This window comes from Castor canadensis, chromosome 15 (assembly GCF_047511655.1).
Source record: "Castor canadensis chromosome 15, mCasCan1.hap1v2, whole genome shotgun sequence".
Lineage (NCBI taxonomy): Eukaryota > Metazoa > Chordata > Mammalia > Rodentia > Castoridae > Castor > Castor canadensis.
The window spans coordinates 82,044,039-82,063,078 of NC_133400.1; the positions used below are offsets into that span (position 1 = coordinate 82,044,039).

General features: G+C 45.2%; 1 protein-coding gene across 8 annotated transcripts in view; it reads left to right on the forward strand.

Annotated features, from left to right (window-relative positions):
- Positions 1-19,040, forward strand: part of Frmd4a (FERM domain containing 4A) — a 601,438-nt gene that overhangs the window by 303,299 nt on the left and 279,099 nt on the right. The window lies entirely within an intron of this gene.

Genomic DNA, 19,040 nt, shown 5'->3' on the forward strand with positions numbered 1-19,040 from the left:
AGATAGAGATATTTTTGTCGGCCACAGATTGGGGCTCATAGAGATGAAACTTGAGGGGAATTTGGGGGGTATGAAGGACAGGAGAGTTTGTGAGAAATGTCAGGGCCTGATTTCTTCTGTGGTTTTTGAAACACACTCATGAGTGCAGCCGGGCTGCAGAGGTGTGACAGTGATGGGGACAGTGTTAAGAAGCTTTGGGACTTCAGTGAGTTCAGTTATGCAGCCAGTCGGTTAAAAGGGCTTCGTCCCCGTCGCTGGTGTTTCAAATGCATGGCTTTGGCTTTGGGCTGGTTCGTTTGTTTGTAACAGTATGGACTTGCAGGGAAATTACTCGGTTAATTTCCTAACGCATGTTTAAGTGTACAGTAGCCCCTGGCAAACAAGATGGTATAAGTGACAAGGACTCATCCTTCTTCTCCTGAGTGAGGGAGGCGGATGGGGGGCTGTTGTGGGATGTTTGGCTCAATGTGTGGAAACCACCTTCACCCACCTGGTGTGGAATGGTTCTGTGGCTCTCAGACACCCCCGAAGTCCCTGTTCGGATCCTGGCAAGCCCTCAAAGAACTGGTGATGTCCACAGAGACGCCTTAGGGTAAGGGGGAGCCCAAGACCTGATAAAGCAAACAGCAGCACAAAAAGCGAGACAGAGGAGTGACCTGTCGCAGCTTATGAAGCGGAATGACTTGAACTCGAGAGTCTTTTTCCCTTTGGTGTTCTTATTACTAAGTGATTTTTAAATTTAAAGAAAACCTGATGAAAGGGTTAAATGTAGGAGGGGCTTTCTAGAATATTCAGGCCAGGTTGATTTCCTGATGCTGATAAGTTACACTTTTTTCTGCCATTTGAATTTAAAAAAAAAAAAAAAACTTCACTTCCTATTCCCGTTATGTGTCAGTCTTGATTTTGAAAAATACTCTGTGCTCAGTATCAAGGATATCAACTAATATGTATTAAATGCCTACTGTGTGCTCCCTTTTATAGCTGTGGAGCACAGAAACACCAGTTATAGCAAAATTTACAAATTTATCAGGTGACTATTGAATGGTGAAAACGCTTTGGCCTCTGTGTAACTAAATCTTTGTAACATATTCTGTTATTAAGATATTTCTTGGGCCAGGTAGTATGGATAACACCTGTAATCACAGGTATTTGAGGAGTGGAGAGTGGGAGACCAGCTGAGCAAAAAGTTAGACCCCCATCTTCACAAATAAGTAGGTGTGGCCGTACAAGTCTGTAATCCCAGCTACATGGGAGGTGTAGTTCAAACCCCAGTACCACCAAAACAAAATATATGTATACATATACATATGAATACAAACACTCAGAAGGAAATATGAATTGTGTGCCATGGGCAACATATCAGTATTGAGCAGAGGGTTACCCTGCAGGGAAGCACAATAAATCCAGTCACCTGACAGCCTCTATGTACACTGTTTAAATCTCCACATGGGTGTTAACTAAGTCCTGCGTGATTGCATCAATGAGATGGTCAGCTACTGTTTGTTATTCACTGTTTACCAGTTTAAGAAAGCCTATGTACAGGAATACACATCCCACATGTCTGCTGTCACACCTGTTTAGAGACAGCACTGTGGCTGAACCCACAGGCCTGCATCCTGCCCTGGAGCCCAGCACACACCTGTGGTTCACAGGCCTTAGGAGCTGGGTCTTCGAGATCCTGCACATCCCTGGGCATCCCCTACAGACCTGCCACTGCCCCCCCACTACAGTGGGTGGGCATGTAGTTAGAATATATGGTTTCCTGTCACAGCTGGTCACACACCTTACACTGTGGATGAAGGCTCTGTGACATGGCGCTGAATGGGAATGGGATATTTGTATGAAATCAGGGCTGGAGAGCTAAGAATTGTCCCTGCTCTCAGGGCAGACCTGAGGACCCGTCCTCTCTCCGTGAGACTCTCTAAATTAAAGGCAGCAGCGTACTGGAGGGTCCCCGAGGCTTGCTTGGTTTCTGTTGTTCACAATGCCTGTGGAATGATGGTCCCAGTTCTAGAACACCTGGGCTCCAATGTATCTCACTTTACCGTCGGGAGCAGCTAATGAGGCCCAGGGAATGAGGCCTATTTCCCTTGTGCTGTGTGAGCAGGGAAACCAAGGCACAGGAGCTCTCATGTCTGTCCAGGGTCACTCAGTCAGCAGAAAGGCAGAACCCAAATCCAGGGACCCAGTATTGCCTATCCTTACCATCAGGACATGTTCCATTCCCTTTGGTCTATGGTGGCCCCATGACATGACACCCAGCTCTGAGAAAGGAGATACAACCACCTGTCACCGGGACTTCACATGAAACGACATGGAGAAGAATACCAAAGTCAGGAGTGCTATGGGGCTGGTACCAAAAAGTATAACACAATGTCTAGGGTTGCCCACCTGTGCCCTTAGATGTCCGGGATTCAACAATTTCTTCTTCTGTTTCCCAACTGCCCAGAAGTTAAGGTGAAAGAATGAAATTGCAACATGCATTTTTGTTTTGGGTGGGATTGGGGATTTGAACTCAGGGCTTCACACTTGCAAAGCAGGTGCTCTACTGCTCAGGTCACAACCCCAGCCCAAATGCTTTTTAGACTTCCCTCAAATCCTGATTCCCAAAACACACACAGCTGGGAGACTCACCTTGGTTCTTGCTCCAATTGTTTCACAGGCTTCCATGAGCCCCTCACTGTGCGAGGCAGGGTAGGAGAAACTAGCAGAACTATAAGACACCGAGTTTGGTGTGAGAGGAGAGATTTGGCGTGCCAGGTAGGAATGAAACAGTCCCGAGCAATAGATGCCAGCACGGAGACGCAATCAGTAATTAGGACAGCTTCTTTCACCCGTAATGGAAAGTCGCAAGGAGGATCCATAGGGCGGGGTTTGGATCCACTCTGTCCCAAGAACCAACACCTACTAATTGTGTGACTGCAGCAAAAGCCATTCAGACGTTCTTTAGCTCCAGTTACTCCTGTGCCTCTCTACCCCGTGATGGAGTAGTTAAGGATTAGCGAGAACCTTCGTAAGGACTTAACCCAACCTTTGCCAGCCGTAACATGTAATCAGTAATGACAGGCATATGTTCAAGGTCCCCCGTTTTTGTGTGGAAGAACGCTTGGCTTGTATTTGTAATAGCATTTTGTGGTGATAACATTCCTTGGACTCCCTTATTTATTTATTTATTCATTTATTTTTGTGGTGCTGGGAGTTGAAGCCAGGGCCTCACACATGCTAGGCAAGCACTCCACCACTTGAGCTATGCTCACACCCCCGCCCCCAGCCCTTTTGTTTTTATTTTGTCTTGAGATAGGGTTTCGCTAACTTTACTGGGCTGATCTTGAACATTTGATCCACCTGTCTGTAACTCCTAAGCAGCTGGGATTACAGGTATGTACTACCACACCCATTTCGACTCTCGATATTCTATACAATGCATGGGGAACAGTGTTTCATGCTTATTGCTCACAAATGCCAAGTAACTCAGCCTTCTTAAGCCCATAGTCATCTCCATGTTCCTTCCTTTTAAAGCAGGTGTTTTTATCCTAGAGGTTAAGGAAACATGAATTTCATGAAAAGTTCAAATAGCACGTAAAAAGAGAATATATAAATGAGCTAACAAAGGAGAAAATGTGCAATTTTTTGCTGGGAGTTTGCCTTGGGGTGGGGGCAGGATTTTCTTAGCAGTAAAAGGAAATGGCTTAATGCTGGAGGTTACCTTCACAGATCCAGAACCTGAGAACAGGTGAGCCAGCCTTTCTTTCACACGGCCCACCTAACATGGTTTCAGTGTGTGACTGTAGATGCAGGTAGAATCTGCTGGGTTGTGCCCGTGTCCTCTGCTCTGGTGTGTGCTCAACAAAGCCGGGAGTGTGTGTCTTCATACCCTGAGACCCTGTCCCCAAGGACTTCCCAAGTTGCAGTGCTTCAGCAGTCCCCACTGGTCTCCCAGCTGTGTCATCCTCTCTTGAAGTGAGTGCAGTTTTCTGCTTTTATTTTGACCCTCATGTCTCACAGATTTCCCTGTAAAGTCCAGACCCACAGACCCGAGGGAAAACTGGGCAGCCCTGTCTGCTTGATGGTCTCCCTACCTCACACCCAACAGGTCCAAAACGGGACTCATCTCCTCCACCATCCTGCTCCCTTCCTCCACCACCTGCAAATACAGTCCTAGTCCTGTGCCACTTAACAAGGGGAACATGTTCTGAGAGGCGTGGAGCCAGGCAATTTCGTTGTGTGTGAACATCGTAGAGCGTGCTGATGGACACCTAGATGTTACGACCTGCGACACTCCTGGGCTCTGTGGTGCATATATGGTGCATGGCACGTACATGTGTGCCGTGCCCTGCTGCACAAAATCAATGCAACCAGGAGAAGTGACAGCAGGAGATGTGTATCCTGGCATGCATATCCCAGCCTGCTGTCTTACAATAAACTAGTTTTTAATAAGTACACAGAGTATACTTGAAAGCAAAGTATAGTCGATGCATAAAACAACCGCAAACTCTTCTATTAACACTACCCCAAATGTTGTGCCCTGTACGCAGTGTATGTGCTGTGCGTTTATACGACAGTTTGCACAGTAGGTTTGTTTACACGGGAGTAACACATGGCTGAGCCATGTTGATGGCTATGGTGTCCCTCCCAGGAAGAATTTTTCAGCTGTCATGCTCTTATGGAATGTCATATATGCAGTCTGTTGTTGATAAAAATATTGCTAGTGGCATTTCTGTCCCCTCCTGCCCCTCTCTTCCCGCTATCTTCCCCCAGTGGCCACCATGCACTGTCATTCCAGTTCTGGCCATCTCTCCCATTCCTGACTTAGACCACTGTCATCTTTCACCTGTGTATCATCTTCTCACCAAGGTTGCCGGTCTTGCATCCCCGCCACCACCAAGTCCGTGCCCTATGCTACAGTCACTGCAATCTTCCTAAAAAAAAGGGTGATCAGATCACTTGCCTACTTAAAATATTTCAGTGATTCTGTGTCTCAGGTTAGTACAAATGCCTCATTGCAACCAGAACCTGCTAACCCTTCAGCCTCCTCTCTCGCCTCACCTGACCCTGAGTGGGCCATACTCCAACCACACATGATTGTGTTTGCTGTTCCCCCAAAGCACCATGCTCTCTCCTGCCTCAGGGCCTTTGCACATGCTTCCCTCTGCCTGACACTTGCTGTCCCCTCCCACCGCCCCCTTAATTTCCTAGTTGCATCCTTTAACTAGGAAATATGATAGTAGCATCCTATCAAAGTCTGTCCGGAACCCCTGCCCCTCACCAAGCCTGAGTAAGTGCTCGTCCTGTGAGATCCCAGAATGCATTGCATTTCTCTTACACACGATCACACTACCTTGAGACTGCTGATCCACCTTGTGCCCAGCTCCTCTTGGCCAGTGATTCATTACAAAAGTGCGATAAAGTTCAGTAGATATAAACACAAATGAAATCTGGAGGCTCTTACGCCATTAACTTCCCTCGATGAGAGAATTCGGGAAGAGGATCAGAATTAAGACATGCACAGGAACAGCCTCAGTTCCCAAGCTAAATTCCTGCACGCATCATCACGGTTTGTGGGAAATGCGTTCCCTCTTGTATGTTACTACAAACCGAAAAACCAACGCTTTCCCCTTAACGTGTTCTGCACTCGAAGTCTGTACCATATCCTTTTCAGTGTGATCAACCAACCAGACTCAAATTATAAGTCTCTTCACAAAGTAGTATAAATTTGACGGTTTTATTGAGGGGGAAGAAAGGCAACAAGAAAGCACTCTCTTTTACTACAATTACTTGAATATTTGAGGTGAAGGGGTCTTTATTTATTTTTTTTGTCCTGGAAAGACTGCAATGGTGTGCTATTTCTGGAGCAGTATTTTTAACACAGCATAAATTAAGCCCCTTTGTGACCACATCATTCATTATCGGATGTGTTATTCCAGGTTGACATATTGCCAGTGTATTATTTTGCAAACTGTTACATTATCACAGCTGCTAAGCCGCATAACTTAAGAACACAGAATACAACAGCGTCTCTATATTCGAGTGAGTGGGGCTTAGATTTTCAATGTGGTTCACACAGGGAAGTGCGAGACGTTACCAAAAACACACACAGCAGACGGCTGTAGGAGATATTTATTACCATGGGAAGCAGACAGACAAGCACTGTTGAGACAGAGCACTGTACAGACACGTGTTATTATCCACCGCTCTCATCCTGGGTATGGTTTTGATCCTTCTATAAATACACACCTCTCTGGAGAACAAGATTGGAGACTATCAGAGAATCCAAACCTCTGCTTCACAGAATGCAAGGAAGGCCATTTTTCTCTCTGTTGATTAGTGACTGTATTTGGATGCAATTTTAGGTGACCCTAAACTTGGTCAACCAAAAGTCGTTTTATTTCTAGCAGCAGTTTATGTCACCTTAAGCCAGGAACTCCTCATCTTGGGCAGAAGGATATGCAAACTGGCTTGCTGCTGGGAATGACAGGCTGTCCTTACTGGTTCCATTTCAGAGTTTGCAGTCCTCATGCTGGTGTAGAAAGCAGGATGGGAGGTCTCTGTTCACGTGGGCAGGACTGCCGGAGAATCAGAACCTTGCCCCATGTGGTGGCTGGGAGACTGAGTGTAAAACTGGGTGGCAGTCCCTTTTGGGACTACTTTTTCCCAAGTCCTGATTCCTTCTTAGGATTCCCCTGGGTCAAATGCCATGACTTGTCTAAAAGGATGCCTTTTAACCTTGGTTTTGCATTAAAACCAAGAAGTTAAAGCCAAAATTGAGAAGTTAATAACCAGAATTGAGCAGTTTGGAAAACTCCGTGTATCCCACTCAAGATCTCTGGGGATGGGATTCAGGCATCAGTGTTTAAATCCCTTGTGACTGCCGAGCAGCCAACATTGAAAACCCAATCATATTACCCAAGGTGACATGACTGACAAGACCCACCATTGGGGTGAAAAGCTACCTTATGAAAATTAGCTGGTTCTTATAATTTCTGGTGTCTTCCCATGAAAGAGGAAGAAATGGGTGACTCATATTGGAAGTCGTGGTCAAAATGGCCATTTTCAACAGGGTAAAAACCATTTAACCTCCTTGAGGGTTGGTTCCATATTCCTGGGATATGCTATGAGTGACCTCCACTTTGCAGCTACTCTTGCAGAGTTACATGCAGCCTTCTGAAGTCGTAGAGTCAAGACTTCTTTCTAGACAGTTGATGATCAGAAGCACATGATCCAACTCAGCTATTCCTGCATGTTGCTTTTCTTCAGAGAAGCCCAGACAAAGCACTCTGGGCGTGTTTCAGTCCGCCATATTGCTGGCATGTTCACGAAATCAATTGTGCCCTCCCTGAACACCTTTTATAAGTGATTTAAAACCAGGTTTCTTAGAAATTGCTCTAGCATTGGGAATACTGTCCACATATAATATGCAAATTTCTTTGGCCACATAGTTGAAAATGATTCACTTTTGTTTGGATTAATTCATCAATGAACCTCAGAGAACAATATTATCTTAGGAAATATAAGATAATATAAAAGAAATTGGGCCATGGATTTTGTTCTTGAATCTGGGAGTGGATTAACCACATCTGTGGATTTTCAGGTTTTTTTTCTTTTTGTCTGCTCTTGCTGGTCAGTCTTGCAAGAACTAACTTCTTCAAATGACTTGGTTAGTTTTTCTACTAAGTCCCAGAACCTAGAGTTGAGTCAGGCACCTAGGTAGCATAAGTAAATGCTCATTGGAGTGAATATTGAATAGATGAATAAAGTGAATGCTCGCATAAACACAGCCCTTCCATGATAAATAATAATTTAAATAATAAAATGGACTTGTCACTAAGGGGTACGGTCACACTGTGCCTGCTGTCCTTACACTGATGAATATCCATGTCATCTTCAGGCCTAACAAAGTGACTCTTCTCAGTAGAGAACTTGCTCATGAGCAAAACTTGAACTCTTACTACACATTTAATACCTGTGAGTGTGGGGGTGTCTTTTTCCTTTCCAATCAGATCTCATGTGGGGGTATTTTCTGATAGTCCATAAATATGTCTCAAATCATTGTCCCCTGTTACTTTCTGTCTTTTCTCAATAACTCCAAGGTCACAATTCCACATGGACAGGTTGCTTCCAAATGGTCCTCCAATCTTTCTATTAGAACATTGATAGGGAAAGCCAGTAAGTCTAAGAAATATAATGATCGCAGAAATGTGGCCCCGGTCCAACCAAACAAAATCAAGCTCAGAATACAGACATCTGTGGGACCTGAGACCTTCTTTATTCATTCCACAGATTTTTGCTTACACCTACTGCATGCTAGGCAGCTTTTTAGGCCCATATACAGTCAAGTCTCGGCTTTCATGAACAGATAACATGCTAAGTGGCGAGAAGGACTCTAAAGGAAAATAGATCGGAGGAAGGAGGAAGTAGAAGTGGGTGGGTGGAAGGAGGAAATAGAGGAGTAAGGTGACTCTCTGTGACACCATGGAACTGGCAAATACAAGATGATTTTTTTGTTTGGCAGTACTGGGGATTGAACTCAGGGCCTTGCATTTGCTATGTGAGCGCTTCTACCACACCTCGAGCTGCAATTCTCCTACTTCCACCTTCTGGGTAGCTGAGATTACAGATCTGCACCACCACACCTGACACACAAGATGATTTTTAAGGAGAAACATACAGGGAGTAAGGGCCCACACAGCCATTGCAGGGAAGGACATCCCAGGAGAAGAACCAGCAAGTACGCCAGTTGCAATGCTTACTTGCTGTATCTGAGGAGTGGCAAGGGGCAGCTGGAGAAGAGATAAGGTGGTGGAGGCTGTTGATGAGGAGAAGGACCCGAGAAGCATTAGGAGCCCAGATGATGTGGGGTCACCTGGGTGATGTGAGGACCTCTGGGTTTTACTCTGAGAGAAACCTGAAAAGATAAGCTGGTTTGGGGGAAAGGATACCATTCTCTGATCTTGCAGCCACTTTGTTAACAGAGAAATCAGGGGGAGGTAAAGGACTCAAAAGGTGATAAGTGCAATAATCTAGGTGACAGAGGGGACCCTGAAGGTGCTGAGAAGTGAATGGATTCTGGATTTATCTGGAAGGCAGAGCTGATGGGTTGGGTGTGAAAGATGGGAGTCAGGGATGGCTCCAGAGCAACTGCAGAATGGAGTTGACACTTACTTAAGGTGGGAGCCACAGCAAGAAAAGCTGGTTGGGGGTGGAGGTATGGGCAGGGGAGATGAAGAGTCCTGTCTCCAATGCATTAAACCGAGGTGATGAGTAAACATTCAAACAGAGATATTTAGTAGGATGTTGAAAGCCTAAGTTTTGTGTTTAGGTGTGAGGTCTGGACTGGAGGCCTGCTGTGAATGGTAGGGGTGTGTGGGAACTGGCTTGTACAGGACAATGTGTGTCTCTTCCCAACTCCACATTCAGTTGTGTGACTTCACGTGGGTAACTTGAAATGGCCCACGGAGGGAGAATTACACCACGGAAACTGGCAAACATACAAATCAGGGCTTTTGCTCCCCTAGAGAGTTGATAGTTTAACATTTACCTGTCCATCCCTGAGGATGGTTGAAAGTCATAGGGCCCTGTGATATTGCCTGCGAATGTTTGTGAATAGACACAAGGACACATCAGAGTTCTGGACCGAAGGCCACTCCAAAACTTAGAAACTAGTCCTGTGAGAGGGAACCAGCAAAGAAGAGTAGCAACAAGCTAGTCTCTTGAGGGCAAGAAGTACCTTGGTCAATAGTTTTACAAAAGTAGGTGCAAGTGGGGTACAGAAAAGAGCACAGTGAAGGAAGGGAAATAATGCAGACAGGAGAAGGGAGGCACTCTCCAGACAGGCTTCACTCATCTCTGCTCAGTGTTGGACAGAACTGCTAGAAAGTGTGATGAGGACCAATGGGGCGAAGACTATGACAACTAAGACAGCCGTGGATGGTCCTCTGCAGCACCACAGAAACATAGTGTTCAATTTTAAATTAAACCCACCCCCACCTTCAATCACTGGTCAGAGAAACAGAGCTTAGATCTTGTCTATCCAATCACCCTTGACTTTAAAAAATATATATAGTCAAGTAGTGGTTGCCCTCCTGCAATCCCAGCAGCTGGGAAGGCAGAGCCAGGGAGGCTTGTGAGTTGGAGGTCAGCCTGGGTGAAGGTAAGGAGACCCTGTCTCAAAAGCAAAAGAAACACAAAAGGGCTGGGAACATGGCTTAACTGATAGAACACATGTCTGAGGCCCTCGGTTTAATCTCCAGTATCACAAAAAAGATACATAAATAAATAATAAAAATAAAGCTAAATTCAGGTTAGAATACATGCATGTATATGTATCATATACATGGAAATATCACAGTGAAACTCTGTATAGCTATCTTATGCAAACAAAAATATCTTTTAAAAAAAATGGAGAACAGGAAGGTAAAACAGGTCCTGTCTGGAGGTTGGCACCAGTTGGAGGGGGAGGATATAAGGAAAGGGTGCAGGAGGGTGAATATGATGGGAATATTATGTACTAATGTTTGAAAATGGAAAAATGAGACCTGATGAAACTATTCCGGGAATGGGGGAGGGAGGACAAAGGAGAATGGTGGAAGGAGTGAATTCAATTATGATATATTGTAAGAACTTTGGTAAATGTTAATTGCAAGTACTCCCAATACAAAAAGAATTTTAAAAGGGAAAAAATAAAAATATTTTAAAAAGAGAGGAGATTTCAGTATGATACATTGATCGCCTATGTCAAGCCAGCATTTGGGGGTTGTAGCTTTCCTAAGATCTATCTAAAGAAAAACCTCTTTTGTTTGGTTGTTTTGCCTCTGAAAAATATTTTTTTCTGTGTCTTGATGTTATCACATGTCATAGCCCAGCTGAGTCCCAGAATATATTTAGAAAGTATAATTTAGGATCAAGCCAGCCATCAAATATCCAAAATGAGCAAGTCCTAGTTTGAACTCCGAACTGGGAGAGTTAGACCTATTCTGTAATAGAAAGTGAATTTGAACTGAACTGGAAGAAATAAGTTTTGATAGCTGAGTCTGTTCCACTGGGTCTTCATGGATCTTGTAGAAGAAAATCCCATCTCCACCATTGGGCTTAGGGAAAATAACAGCCATCGTAGTACCCTGTGTGGATCCTACTTATAGGAGGTTTTCTGGGGTCAGTTATGGTAGCTCATGCCTAAAATCCAAGTTACTTAGGAGGGGAAAATAGGAAGATGATGGTGCAAGGGCAGCCCAAGCAAAGTTAACAAGACCCTATCTAAAAACAAACCAAGAAAGTCAAAAGGTATGAGCCAGGCACTGGTGGCTCACACCTGTAATCCTAGCTACTCAGGAAGCAGAGATCAGGAGGATCAAGGTTCGAAGCCAGCCTTGGCAAATAGTTCATGAGACCCTGTCTTGAAAATACCCAACACAAAAAAGGACTCGTGGAGAGGCTCAAATGATAGAGCTCTTGCCTAACAAATGTAAAGCTCTGATTCAGTCCTATATACTGCAAAACAAAAAAGAGGTTTTCTGGGGGTACCCCAATTATGACGTAGATAGTTCTTCTCCCCCACAACCTTCCATTTTCCTTTAGATAAGAAGGTGCCTCTGGCCCTCAAACTCAAATCAGTGAAAGAGAAATTGAAAAGCAGACAGCAGTGTGAGTCCCTCCCCCTGGTGCTGGGCTGATGCTTGTGAGTGACCCATTTCATCCCCACACAGAGTCCAGGGTCTGAGGGTAGCTGAGCAGTCACTGGAGCTCCCAGAGAGCTCTTCTGTGGATACAGTGTGGCCTTGATTTTGCACTGGGGTGCTGCCTGGTCAGGTAGCACCCACGTAGACAGCAATGCAAGTGTCATTCTGGGTTCTGGAATCAGTCTCCTTAGGATTCCAACCCAGTATGCCATGGTATGGATGTTTGGGTCCCCTCAAAATTCCTATGCTGAAATCCTAATGCCCCCTCCAGGTATCAGGAGGTGGGATCTTGGCCCTCATAAGTGGGATAAGTTGCCCTTTTTTGTGATATTAGTGGGGTTTGAGCTCAGAGTTTTGTGCTTGCTGGGAAAGCGCTCTTCCACTTGAGCCACACCCCCAGCCTTTTTGCTTTTAGTTTGTTTCTCATGTGTTGCCCTGGCAGCTTGAACCTTGATCCTCCTAAATCCATCTTCCAAGTAGCTGGGATTACAGGTGTGTACCATCATGCCTGGCTTCTATTGTGAAAAAGGCCCCAGAGAGTCAGCTGGTTCTTTCCACCATGTGAGGCCACAAGAAGGTGACGTCTATGAAGCCACCTTCTATGAGAGTAAGGCCTGGGCAGAGAGTAAATCTACCTGCTGATATTAGATTTCCCTTTACAAGTCACCTAGTTGCTTAACAGGAAGGAGAAGAGGTGGAACTCCCTCAGTCTGCTCAGCCCAGCTCTGGTTTTCACGTGGAAGAACATTTACAAACAAGAGATAATTTAAAATAAAAATCCTCAGGAGACATACAAGGGGACTGGATTTGAAATCAGCCACATAGAATATCAAGGTCCTACCAGTTTGCTGGGGAATTGGGCCTCCGGAGACCAGGAGCCAGAATCCGGCTCCCAGGCCATGTGTCATCCTATTTGGTGTTATCTCTGAGGGGCAATACCATACCTGTGGCATTTGGTTCCTCTACGTAATCCATTTCCAGACCATCTTAATTGTTCTTTATTTCCCATAGAATACCTGGACAGGTGGTCTCCTTTCTTTCCTTGGCAGTGTTGCACCATACCACAAAATAAGCAAAGATGTCTTTAGGACTCTGTGACCACCTTTTTCCTTCCATCAAGTGGCCTTAAGATGGCATGAAAGAACATGGATACTGTGTCGTGAAACAGGGCCTATGCAGGGCCAGACACGCTCCATCCTGGAGTGAGCTGTTTTCAAGAGTCTATTTCTGGTTCATATGACACCCTTAGGGCCCAAGCTTTCATTTTAACTCCTGAGGTTAGTCCTTCATTTGCTCTAGTTGTCCAATAAAATAGGGTCTCATACAGACGTTATAATCTCAAATGCCTGGTGCTGGCAGGCAGGGACTATAACCGTTGGGCAGTAAGGAAGGAGCCCCACTGGAGACTGGGCACTGCACACAAGGCCACTCCCACTCAACCTTGTCACAGGGACATGGAGACGGAATTTGTAATCTTCGTGCTTTTCAAAAGAAAACCTTTGCATACTTTTCTTATATTTAAGGAAATATATGTGCACGTGTGAATGAGAAACAAAAGAGATGTGTGAAATATGTTAATTTTACACACTGGCCAACGAATCCATCTTGAAAGACGGACATTTGTAAGGGCACATTTGGCCCACAAGGTGCCAGTTTTTTACTTCTACAGGAAAATGAGCACCCCAAATGTCTGCATGTTCTCTTTCCTCTGTTTTGGACCTCGTATTATGAGGAGAAATCTCAAAACAGAAAGCGAATTTTGGAATAGATCTCCAGGCCCTGCCACTGGCATTATAATCCTGCTACTGAGTCAGAATATTATTTAAAAAAAAAACTCTTCTGACATGTCAAATGCAAATTACAAAATACATTTAAATAAATCGAGTACATGTCCTCCAGCTCTGGGTAATTAGAAGACTGCATCTTCCTTGGTGAGAGCATGGCTTTATTATCTAGCAAGAGAGCCAGGACTTAAGAAGCAAAGGCTGGACACAGTGGCTCATGCCTGTAACCCCAGCTACTTAGGAGGTAGAGATCAGAAGGATTGTGGTTCAAGGCCAGCCCAGGCAAAAAGAGAGCAAGACCCCATCTCATCAAACAAGCTCAGCATCTTTAGGCTCTCCTGCCATCTCAGCTACACAGGAGGCTATAGATAGAAGCATCGTAGTCTGAAACCAGCTGTGAGGCAAAAGCATGAGATCCTACCTGACAAATAACAAAAGTAAAAAAGGGCTGGCATTGTGGCTCAAGTGCCAGAACACCTGCTTAGCAAGCATGAGGTCTTGAGTTCAAATCCCAGTACCACCCAAAAAAGAAAGAAAGAAGAAACAGCTGAATCTCTGATCTTATTGTTGCCTGGTAGAATAGCTCGTTGTGAACCACATCCTTTTTTGGGGAGAGGCAGGTGTCTGCCAGAGTCACAGTGGACCAAATCAAACCATTTCATCCAGTGAAACAATCACCCTACCACCTAGCTGTGGATTTTGCAGCTAACTTGGACGTATGGACCAACAGAGTGTGGTTCTACTGAAAACCAGCGCTTGCATGACAGCCAAACTGACATTGTTTTATGATTGAGGTGGTTGACTGGTAACAGCCACACTAAAACCTTTCATTCTGAATCATCTCTTCCATGCTAGATGGAGTGGAATTCTGGAGTGTCAGCCAAGTACTGTGAGCAAGAACTTGGAAGTATTCACAGCTCCTTTGCTCATTAAAACATTGGCTCCACCCACAGGAACTCTTTATCTTCCCCTAGTGTCAAAATAGAACGATGCTTCACAGGATGAAGCCAGGTTTCTCAAACGTCCTTTCTAAGTCTCAGCTCTCACCTCTCACAGCCTGAGAAGAGATTTATCTCCTTAATTTTAACCGCAGAATAGCCTCACTTCTGCCTCTTGCCACATTAGCCAACTGTGACTTGATCACTTTCCAGCACTTAACCAAAAGCTTCCTAGGGATGGACACCTGACATCCAAGAGAACTTTGCCCACTCATTACCTGAATCCCTCCACTCTGAATCCTTATTAAATTTAGCAATAAATACCAATCTACCTGGACCATATTTCTCAACTCCTGCTGAAGTTATTTGATGGAGTTAAGATTTAATCCATCTTTATGGAATGTTAACATTCACTGAAACAACCCATGCTAGCCCAAACCAGAGTCAGCCAAGTGACCAGAGCTTGAGCAGGGCATGGAGGTGGGCAGCACTGACAGACCATAAAACCAAGGCAAGGCACAAGAATGTGCTAGTGGCAAAGATCCTAAAACAGGCCCCGCAGACAGGCCAACAACTCATGTGTCTGAAAGCACTAGATGCAATGGGAGAAACTGAGGATGAAGCAGACGGAGACCAGAGAAGCCAGGAGAGAAGAAACAGATTCAAAACAGAGGTTGAGGGAAAGTTTGAAGGGACTCATGAGTCACTGGCATGGCTTCAGGAATGTCACGCAGCCTGAGCTGAGGGTAGGGACCAGGAAGATGACTTACCATCATTCTTGGAAAGTCTTTGGAAGTGTAAACACACTTCCAAAGCTTTTTCAAAATGACCATTGAAGACATTAGTTCCTACATTACTCAGTGTCCCTTTCATAAATTCCACTGTTGGTTCCTTTCAGGAGATGATAAGAAGTGTGTGGTTCCATGTGCTTATCTTTTTGGCTGCCAGGAGACTCAAAGTTGAGTTGGGGACAAACCTCAGTAGCTTTCTTATTCTAGTTGCCTTTTGACATTTCCCCCATATATTTAACTCACATTTTCCTACTTTCTATTGTCTTTAATTTCTCACTTAAACCCTTACATTCCTTGTCTGCAGGATATTTATGCTCATATATTTTGCATTCCTGTTACACAGCGTGGAATTCTCCAGCTTTCTGCTCTGTTGCATTGGTTCTGTAAGGGAAACCAACACAAGGGAAACCTAGTCAATTGGGAGTAAAAATAGAACAAAATATGCAACTTCCTTTCCCTTGGCAGAACCAATTGTCCAAGCAGGTGTATCAGAAATGCTTCAAGGTAAACTGAGACTGGGAACACCAGGCTCTGAAGAAGGCAGTGCTTTTTCCCACGAGGGAATGCATTCACTTGCAGTCTGACAACACAGAGGTGCTCTGTACTTCATCCCATTGTGTGCTTGGGGGAGTCTAGGGACTTCACACACCCTTAGTTGAAGGGGTTCTCAGGAAGCACAGAGAATACTGTGGGGGGGGGGGGTCCCTGGTAGAGGGCATGGGTGCACCTCACTGTGTCTCCTACCTTCAATTGGAGCTGCAGCTCTTGTCGACTCTTCTAGACTCCAAGCACACAGGATGAGGGGTGGAAAAGAGGCCTTTCTGGCTTTTCAGATCCCATGGGGATGCTAGAAGCCTCCCTTTTGTCTTTTTATCCTGTACTTCTCTTTTCTTTTCCTTTGAAACTTTGCTAGTAGTGTGCTCTCCATCCACTATCAGATGCACAAATAACAATAGCTCCCTGGGAAAGGTCTGCTGCTCCAGGGCCTAAGCTGGAGCCAAGAAGAAGAGGAAAGTCAAAGACACGGCTTTAGAGAAGCCGCAGGGTTCAGATTGCACTTTGGGAACCATTGTTCAGTTCCAGGGATGCTGGCTCTGAGCGCCCTCAGAACCTGGCCTCCATATCTCCACCAAGGGAGCTTTGAATCCCACACACCCTCCAGATACCTTAGCTATTGTATTTGTTTTAACTTTTAAGATCTGCCTGTTACTGGAACCCAGCATCTAGCTGAGGTTGTTTGTAAACAGAAAGAGGGAACAAAGGGTGAGAGGTTAAGCGGCTTCTGTGGAAGATCAGGTTTACTCAGAGAAGAAGAATGAACACATTCCCAAGTGCTGGTCCTGTGCCTGGCTGTTTCTGAGAACTCCTGACCATGAAATGTGAGCTGTCACCATCCAGGGTTTGCACACCTTGCCTGTTTTTTGGGGCTCCTGCTGCTAAGCTGAGCTTCCTAGGAGGCCCACTTCTACCCAGAAGGGACTCAGCTGGGTCAGCCAAGGTCAAGGTGCGAATACCCAGCTATACCTTTCCCTCAATCCATCCTTAGCCCACTTCAGACCCGGCTCCTGGGATGGTAAGGAGGGAAGGGCCCTCACTGGGCCACTGGACAGCCCGAGGAAAGTGCCCCCTGGTGGCTTCTCAGGTACCACTCTCTGTCCTCCTAACTCTCCCTTGGTCCCATGTTCCCCTCCAGATTGGGCTCAGACATATAAGAAAATGACCAGCAGTGAGTTCACGCCCAAAGGAAGTTGGGTCTATCCAAAGACCTTGCCTGGGTAGACAAGACAGGAAAGAACATTTAATGAGAACTTTCTGTATGCTACCTCTCCAGGTCTGCTCCTCTTTGATCACAGATGGGCCCTGGGAGGCTGGCTTGTATTCATATCCCTACTTCATGGAAGAGGAAAACAGAGGGTGGAGAAATGGAATAATTTGTCCATGGTGACACCACTGTTGGGGGCAGATCCTGGGTTTGAATCCAGACATCTGAATCCAGAAACCTTTCCAGAAGGAAGTTGGTTGGAGTGGAAACTGGAGTGAGCACCTGGGGCCCAAGCTGCTGAGAGACTGTCTTTGAGAGAGTAATGCCAAATGAAGACTCAGGATATCATTAGGTTTGAATTTCAGAACAGCAGGGAGTAATTCTTCAATACAACTACGTCCTGCGGTGTTTATCTGAAATTTAAACGTAATAGGCTATCCTTTGTTTTTCCAGCAGCACTAGGGACAGGACCACTTCCATTTCTCTGCCTCTCAGTCTTGTCATCCTCTCATGTTAAATGCACCAACTCCCAGCTGTCTCTAACTTCTCCTTCTATGTCCATCCCTGGAATGTGGGAACTCTATTTCTCTACTTATTCTTGTTGTTTTGTTTGTTTGTTTTTGTGGTGCAGGGGATGGAACCCAGGGCCTCACACTTGCTAAGCAAGTACCTTACCACTGGGCTACACCCCTAGCTCTTTATATCCTTGCTTTAAGCTCAGTTGTCAATGAGAGATGTGGATTAGTGATAAAGCACTTGTCTATCATGTGTGGCACACGGCACAAGGTTCAGGGTTCCATCCCCAGCACCAAAAAATTAAATAGTAAAAAATTTTTAAAAGATCAGTTGTTAAATCAGTTGTCGAATATCATTTAATATTGTCTGAATACCCATAATGTGCCAGGACCTTCTTGGTCACTCTGAAGACCCACAGCAGTGACCCCTGTCCACCCTGTGTTGGGGTCTATGTGCTCAGGCACTAGGGATTCCTGTGACACCCATAGAAGCAGAGGCCACTGCTGTGAAGTGTTAGGGGTGGCAGGGGCCACTGGGAACACTTAGACTCCTCACCCCTGCCTTACCCAAAAGAGTCCAGCTTCTATGATATTTCCTGCATTTCCATGGAAGATTTTATTTGGGAACACAGGACAGAAAACAAAGTCATTGGAAACCACTATTCTAGGCTGTCAAGGTAGGCAGTTGCTTCCCAAACTTCGTGTATAAAGGAACCCTAGTGGGTCTGGTCAAATGCAGATTCATTGTGCATTTTTAACAGGTCCCCAAGTAGTTGCCCAGGCTGGGGTCCAGGGAGGACACTTTGTGACCAAAGCTCTAGAGTGTCCCCCTGGATGTCCACTCAAATAGATCATTGTTCTTTGTTATCTTTGATTCAGAGATAGACAGACAGATGTTGCTCTGTAAATCTCTTCCCATCATCTACCTATTCCCTTTACCATGGCTATTTTATATGAATGTTCAGGCAAGATTAGGAGTGACTGTCCAAGCCACTCAATGAGGAAAAAAATCCTCATGGCCCAAGGGGTGGTATAAGGGAAGGGAAGGGACTTAGAAAATTGGCATGTCCTTGGATTCTGTGGATGGACGCTTAAAAATATGACACAGTCTACAATGTTCTTTCCCTTCTTGATGCCCCACCAAGGTCAAAGGGTCTCTGTGAGAAGTTCATGTTTGCCAAATGTGGAAGTCCTACAGTCTCGAACAGATCTAAGCCTTAAAAACTCTGCAGCCCTTGCATGAGCAAGTGGGAGTCTTTCTGGATTGTGTATAATCCTAGCAAAGCCCTCTGCGTGAATTAGAGGCAGACCATGGACTACAGATATAAAGCAGATTGTTTTAAATATTTCTGGTAGTACTGGGGTTAGAACTCAGCCTTTGTGCTGGCCAAGCAGGCACTCTACCACTTGAGCCCCATCTCCAGCCCATAGGAGATCTTGTAATTCCCTCTCTGTTTTTTTGTAAACACCAACTAGAAAAGTAAGCCTGAGACACCACCTTGCCTACTATCAGAACAGATTCTGCATCGGTATTGTTTTCCATCCTGTTCAAATGTTCCTCTTTCTGTTGGATTGAGA